An 8,096-nucleotide genomic window follows, 5' to 3' on the forward strand; every position below is an offset into this window, starting at 1 on the left:
AAAAGTTTTCTTATGGGAAACTTCAAATATAGACAAACACTGAGAAAATAGTATCATGGATTCCCATGCAGTCCCATGCTTAGCTGCCACAGTTGTCAACATTCTGCAGCTCGTCTTCCTTTCCCCAGCTCATTTCAGGGTCCTCGTTTGTACTTACTGCTGCGAAGTGTGTTGAAGCAAATCCCCGTATTGTGTCCCTCATTGACACTTCAATCTCTGAAGGTCATTCTTGATCTAAGAAGGGATCTTCTCTGTTTGAGAAGGTCATGCCCTTCAGTCAAGTAAATATCTTTGTAGGTAAGCATGTGGACAAGGAGGAGAAAGGGACACCACTGGGTCAGCCATTCTGGAAGCCCACTGGTGACTTTGTAGTACAGTGGGGGCTCCTCCAGCCAGGTGGCCCAGACAGCTAAGTCTGGGGTTCAAGGACCCCATCACTTGGTGGGGGTGAGTAGCTGCTTTACTTGCTAATGTAGATCATACACATCTCTCGTTGCTCCTGATCCCACTACATCAAATACAAGCAAACTCAACAACACCCACAGCATTTCAGTGGCTCACTGGTTAGGAATGAGGAGAGGCTATGTGGCCAGACCATGAAGATGCGCCCAGACCAATATCTCCAGACCGGACAGAACTGGAAGCTACGGCCACTGGACTATCAGATGTGGTTTTCCAAGCATTGCTACAAGGAATAGAGATCTCCACTTGTAAAACGTATTCAACAGCAATAGGAAATGCACCAAACCTTTGAGGCTGAAAACTGGAAAAAAAGGGATTTTTTTTTTCAAAACAGTCTTTTGAGTTCATGACAATGAACTCAAAAGACTGCACACAAAGGAAAATTACATTTCTATAAGTGACTTGGAAGTAGTGCCCTGTGGCTCTATCGTGCAGCCCACAGCTTCACCTGATGCCAAAGATCCCACTTTCGCAGATGCTGGAAGGGAGATGCTCTGTTCCTCAGCTCCTCCCCCTCACCCCCAACAGTGTCGTCAGAACATTTTACAGAATCTGTGACAGCTCATCAGAGTTCAAGTGTAATCTCTTTTCCTTGTGTTGTGTCTCTTTTTCCTCCTAGGGCTTACCCGAAAGGCAACTCACTACCAGGGTTGCAGATCTCTTGGTAAGTTCCATGTAGTTGTTGGCTAGCATCACGCTGACATTGGCAGGGTTGGGGGTTTTATGTCTGTTCATGCTATATTGGCTGCAATGGGCCACCAAGAAACCTTCTCCGATAAATGACCAGCAACTGCAATCTTCCTGCCTCCCCTTCTAGACAGGCTCTGGGTCAGGTGGAGCACCTCCAGGCTGCAGGATGGAGCTGGGACAGCCTGAGAGAAGGCTACAGGAGCTCAGGGGGGCAACAAGAAGGCAAGTGGTCCAACAGAGGAGGTGATGGTAGGGGCTCAGGGAGGGTTGGAATCCAGGAATCTGGGAGTAAGAGAGGAGTCCCAGAACTGAAGAGGGTTGGGGGACTAGTAATGGAGAATGGGAGGAAGGAGGAGTGGGAGGATGGGTCCCTGAGCTCTTTGGTCCATTACCCGGGGGACACTTCAGTGATCTGAGAGAACGTGGCAATGAGACACCTGCAGCCTGGACCTTTTGCCTGAGTCTGTGTTCTGGCTATACTAGCACACCAGCTAGTTACTCCAAACAAGTGTCTCAGCCCCCGTGACTCGGTTTCCTTACCTGCACAGCGGGGATGGTTATAATCGTGTTCACCCCATATGTGGTTGTGAGGATCATGTACTACTCTGTGGAAAACACTAAGACTGTGTTCACAGCAAGCCCTGCACGGGACCCATCTTTATGACGTCTAAGCCCTCGGGGCCTCAGGTGAGGGTAAGAAGTGGTTATGGGCGTAGAACTGGCTCAGACCAGCATTCATGCATTTATTAAACACCTTGGACACACTCTCACCCATACACCATTTCACTTGCTCCCCATGGTGAAGTTGCTGGCAGCAATCAGTACTTCAGCTCTAGACAGGAGAAGCAGAGACTCACAGAGCTTGCTCAGCTCTGAGCCAGACAACAAGGCTTGGCATTGCCTTCACTCTCTGTCCTCTGTCGGCTCCCTCTGTCCTCCTCTGCCCCCTTGGCCTTTGCGGAATCGGGACCATCTCTAAGAGCATGCCTGCTGACATAAAAAGGGGAAAGCATTGCAGGAAGCAAATGCCAGAAGCTATTTTCCGAAGCCCTGACCAGCAACATGCTACTGAGTACTTGTATGGGCCTTCTTCCATGATGCAGCTGCTCTAAGGGCACCGGAGCCACTGTGGGGTCAATGAGCAGCTGTGTTCTGACCTCAGGAAGCCGCTTACACACCTACTGGTGCCCTTGGAATCTCCCCGAGCTCCAGGAATACAGTGGAGCCCGACAGAAATCACATGACAGAGGAAGGAAGGAAGCAGGCCAGAGCCTCTGATCCATGTTACAGCCCCTGAGCCCCCCCGAATGGGTCCCTCCACCTACTCGTTCACTGGTGAGGAAAGCAGAGTGGTTGATTCAATAAGCTCAAAGCTTTCTTCCAAGGAGAGAATCTCCATTTCCACCTCTTTATAGAAGACCCCAAAGAGTTTATACATGTAAGGAAAAAAGGGGGCAGGGAGAGAGGAGAAGCCAAACACTGAATTCTTTTTCTCTTTCTTTGACAGGTTCGTGTTTTCTATTCTGTTGTTCTTGATTGTGGGAGTGATTCGAAGTCCCAAGTATGCACAAACCGGTGGGAAATGTTTTCAAAGGGCAGCCAAATGGGCGTTTCTCTTCCAAATAACAAGTTTGATTCCGCAGTTGGATTTTTCAAACTTATGGTTATCTTCACTAATTATTTCACTTTGATTTTAAAGCTTGCTTTCTGAATAAATATTCCTAAATAGGTTAACCGAATAGTGAAATAAGATCATCCAGAAACATTAGTCATACAACTTGCTCTAGTGATAAGAGTGCTGGATTAAGGATGGGGAAAAAGTTTTTCTTCTGGCTCTGTGTAGAGTGGTGACTTTGGAAGCCATTCACCTCTCTGGGCCTATTTCTTCTTTTGTCAAACTAAATGGGTTGGACTCTCAGGTGGGAAAGCATTATTTTTAAGATGTTCACTTTCTGCTTTCTTTTTCTTCTAGTCATGGGACCCTCGTTTTTTGTTTGTTTGTTTGTTTTTTAGGGAACCACAGCTTTTCTACCATTGTGTATTTCAGATGCGGTCTATCACAAGTTTGGATTTCAGGGTCCCCTCTGTGGCAGTGAGAGGAGGGGGAGATGCCTCTCTGAGCATGAAGGGAAATGAAATTTTTATATTTTGAAGTTTAAGTGGCTAACGCACAAAAGCGTATCTTGCTGTGGGTATGAGGTAGCTATTGGTGCATCACAAATCATCACAAACAGCAGCTTTAAACAACGCACATTTATAATCTCAGTGTCTCTGGGCGTTAGGTCCTGGCTTAGCTGGGTTTTTGGGTGCAGTATCTCACCAGGCTAGTGTTAAGGTGTTGGCCACGGCTGTAGGATCATCAGAGGCTCTGTTGGAGAAGTGTCAGCCCTCCCTTAGTTGTTGGCAGAATTGATTTATTTCTTATTACCGAGCTAAGCCTTCAGTTTCTTGCTGGAGGCTGCTCTCAGCAGATAGAAGTTACTCGTGGTTCTCTGCCACATGGGCTTGTCCACCATGGCCACTTGCTTCATGGTGCCTTCTTCAAGACCAGTGAGGAAGAGTCCAACATGTCTGCTAGCAAGACAGAGTCTTATACATGCATATAGTAACCTAACCATGGAGCGATAGCCCATCACCTCTGCCATATTCTCTTGGTTAAAGCAAATTACAGGTCTTGTTCCCACATACATACATGTGAACCCCAGGAGGAGGGTTTTCCATGGAGGTCACCAAGGGTCAGGATTAACCTGACCTGTGAGTGAATATTTAATGCCTTCCCCAACTCATTTATAAGTACCTCAAAGTCTTCGACTAAAACTGCCCTTTTACGCACTAAGCAATCATCTCATCTTTAGCTCCTTGTGATTTTTTTTGGTAATGAGTCTCTATGACAAGGTCTAAGATAGACTTGACATTGATGGAATTCCATTTGGTAGTAAGCATTGTTGTGTTGTTTCCAGGGCTTTTGTTTTCAATTTAACACCTATGTTTACCAGATGGCCTCCTTCCCGGGCAAAGCTGTACTCAGGTGTTAGTGGGTGACAGATCCTTGTGTTTTTGTCTTTATCCATATGTGGGATTATCCCATTAGTGGGATACTCTTGAGTGAAATGCTTTTGTCTATAGGAGACTCTGATTTCCTTGGAATGGATGTTCATATGTCCTCCATTTTTCAATTAGCAATAATCGCGCCTCGGATAAACCTCATTGGCTACGATACTGCCACTGCGCAAAGCTTGTCCTCCATTTTTATTACGCCAGTACAGTAGTGATACATGACAACAGCCTGAAGTTCTCATCTTTGAATTCCCACGCTTTCATACCTTCCACAAGTGCAGAGCATCTCTGGACTCTCCTTTAAGGAGGCTTTCAATATCTATTCTTCTTATCTCTGATTAAACCAGGAAAAATGATGCAATCTGGGTTGGGGAGAAAAGGAACAGATGGAAGGCTGTTTGTACCCAGAAGGGTTGGGGAGAAACCAAAACACTCTCACGCTGCTTCACGGGGCATCTAAAGACCATTTTAGAGCTTGAAGAAATAAATAAATACCCAATCAAATAGAAGCATCTGGAAGGTTGAAGGTTAATGGTCATTTTTCAGTTGGGAAGATAATAAACAAAGAGGATGATTACTTTTTAGAACTGCAGTGTTATTTTAAGCAATCTTAGTAAACCTTCCCTTTCTCTAACTTTTCTTTCAAATGGCTACTCTGGGTTTTTAAAAATAACATTTTAATTTTAGAATAGCTTTATATTTACAATTTGTGAAGATAGTACAGAGAGATTCCATACACACTATTTCCCTAACTTTTTGTTCAAACCCTCCAGTGCTCTGTTGCCAGGCTCCTATATTTATCAATACCATGCCCCTAGTGTGTAAGAGAGAAATCTTTTTTTCTACCCCCTTTTCAGTGCTTAACTAGGTCAAAATTTTCAAAGCAGAGAGATTAGGAGTGATGGTGGAAGAGAAAAGGGGAGAGAAGGGGGCAGATACAATAAATTCTTTAGTCTCAAATTTTATTTTAATGGTTGACTTCAGTTTCCCTACCTGCAAATCTTTACAGAAATGGCTATCAAGTGTCCAGTTGGGTAACGCAGTGCTAGGAACAGCAACAGTCCTTGTTCCTACAGGAGAACACTTCTCCCTCTCTTAGAGGTAAATTTTCTGCAGAGATTCCACCATTTATATTGTCCACATTAGTCCAGAATATTCTCAGCTGCAACATGTGTGGTGGCTCTTCTAAGACCATTTAAGCAAAAGATAGACTATGCTGAGCTCTGGGAAGAAAATGCAGGTTTCCACCTTGCCCTGGGAAGGAAAGAGGGAGGTGCAGACTCTCTAGGATGGAGTGGATCTTGGGGCCATTTTTTAAGCTTCTCATCACACCTTAAATTCTACTATTGCAATAAAAATAGTGTAGCATTGGCATAAAGATAGACAAATAGATCAGAAGAATAGAGTCCAGAAATAAACTCACCCATATACTGACAACTGATCTTTGACAAATGTGCAAAGGTGGGTGCAAAGGCAATGCAATGGAGAAAGAAATGTCTTGTCTTTTCTTTCCTTCCTTCCTTCCTTCGTTCCTTCCTTCCTTTGTTTCTTTCTTTCTTCCTTTCTTAGTGGGGGGAGGGTGGCAAGGGCCAAAGGAAGAGGGAGAGAGAATCTTAAGCAATCTCCATGCTTAGCATGGAGCCTGATATGGGACTCTTATCTCAGGACTCTGAGATCATGACCTGAGCAGAAATCAAGAGTCAGATGTTTAACTGACTGAATCACCCAGGCACCCCAAAAATTGTCTTTTCAACAAAAGGTGTTGGAAAAATTATATATTCACATGAAAAGGAATGAATTTAGACCCATAACTTGAACTGTATACTGAAATTAGCTCAAATTAGATCATATACCTAAATGTATAAAATTTCTAGATAAATGTATAGAAGATCTGTTACCTTGGGTTAGGTAAAGATTTCTTGCATATAACACCAAATTCATGAGCCATAACATAATTGAAAATTATATTTCTCCAAAATTAAAGTTCTGCTCTTCAAAAGATTCTGTTAAGATAATGAAAAGATATATATAACCAGTGAGGAAATCTTTACAAAGTGTATATCTAAAAGCACTTGTATCAAGAATATACAAAGAACTCTCAAAGCTCAGCAATAAACAAACAACCCAATTTAAAAATGGGCAAAAGGTTTGAATAGACACTTTGCCCAAGGTATAAGGTTGGCCAATAAACATATGAAAAGATATTCAGCATCATTAGATATTAGGGAAATGGAAATTAAAACCAGAGTGAAAACTACATTAAAACTACATTAAAACTACATGCCTATTAGAATGGCTAAAATTGAAAAGACTAACCACACCAAGTGCTGGCAAGGATGTGGAAAGAGTAGAACTCTCAGATACTGCTGGTAGAAATGTAGAATGTTGCAACTGTTTTTTGAACACAGTTTAGTAGCATTTTTAAAAGTTAGACATACACTTACCATATGATCCATCTACTCCATTCCTAAGTATTTACCCAGGAAAAAAGAAGACATACGTCCAAAGATATGTATATAATGTTCATAGCAGACAGCTCAAATGTCCATTAATAGATGAATGGATAAGCAAGCAATGTTTACAACACAATATTACTCAGCAATAAACAGGAATGAGTTATTGATACACTGACAAACATTGATGAGTCTCAAAATAATTATTCTGAGTGAAAGATTCCAGACCAAAAAGAGTATTACTGTATGATTCCATTTATATGGAAGTCTACAAAACGCAAACTAACCTATAGTGACCCAAAGCAGATCATTGGTTGCTTTGGGGGAGGAGGAGAGAGGGGGATTACAAAGAAGAGGCACAAGGAAACTTTTGGTAAGGATGGATGTTTTCAGTCTCCAGTGTGGTGATAGTTTCACGGATGGATACATCTATGAAAACTTCTCAAGCTGCCTGCTTTAAATGGACAGTTTATGGTATCTCAGTATGTAATTTATTGTATGCCAATGGTATCTCAATAAAGCTATTTAGATTTTAAAAATTCTTCTATTGCACAACTTCCAAGAGGTTTTCAGCAAAGCTCTCTTTATCAAAATCTGAGATAAGGCAGTGCCAGAAGCTGCAAACTGAGAGGAGTCACTTGTACGGAATGAGAAGACATTCTAGAGCCTAGTTTTCTGTGGAGCCGTCAGTCAGAGGCACTGGGAGAGGGGATGAGCAACAGCCAAGAGCCTGGACTTCCTCTCTGCACTGAGTGCCCTCATCTGTAAGATGGTGGCCTTGGGCAGCTTGACCTCTAACACCCAGTGCTTCATGGCTCAGTGGAAGTACCCCGTGATTTTTCACTAAAGAAATCTTGGTTTGGCTTCTGGCTCCATCTGTACTGACCTTTGCTTTTGTAGCCCTTGACCTCTGCTCCTGGCTGTGCTCCATTAACATGGAGAGGGGATTGCTAACCCTCGATGCTGTGGGGAGGATCAGTGTACCTGGGATAGAGCAGGAGTGTTTGTTTTCTTCCTTTTCCTCTGTCTACTGAGTAGGAGATGTAAGGAATGATTTTTTTCTTCTTTCCTGGCACTGAGTTTAATTTCTACTTTGAGTCATGGAGAGTAGAAAGTAATCCATTTGGTTGGTTCCTCTCCTCAGAGTAACAAAAGTTTATGTCAGGCACGGATGGGGTGAAGGTCTGGGTCTCACCCTTGCCAGGGTTACTCAGATGTCTTGATTGACATTTGGGGGATGATCCATAAAACAGTTGAGTCACATGTCATGTGACCTCAGCTTCCTACAGACTCCGCCCTCCTTCGCTTCCTCCCATCCTGTTCAGGGAGGCAGTGGGCACTAAAGTTGAGGCATGAGCCTGAGGACTCCTTGGAGCTGAAGCCCAGCCCCACCATTCCCTAGCCAGGGCAAAAGCTTTGTTTTCACACCTGAAA

The 8,096-nt window shown here is 43.4% G+C and overlaps 1 pseudogene; it reads right to left on the minus strand.

Moving 5' to 3' along the window:
• Positions 1–4,235: 4,235 nt before the first annotated feature.
• Positions 4,236–4,389, minus strand: LOC125103335 (uncharacterized; annotated as a pseudogene).
• Between the last annotated feature and the right edge of the window lie 3,707 nt (positions 4,390–8,096).

The sequence above is a fragment of the Lutra lutra genome, chromosome 6 (genome assembly GCF_902655055.1).
Source record: "Lutra lutra chromosome 6, mLutLut1.2, whole genome shotgun sequence".
NCBI classification, from domain to species: Eukaryota; Metazoa; Chordata; class Mammalia; order Carnivora; family Mustelidae; genus Lutra; species Lutra lutra.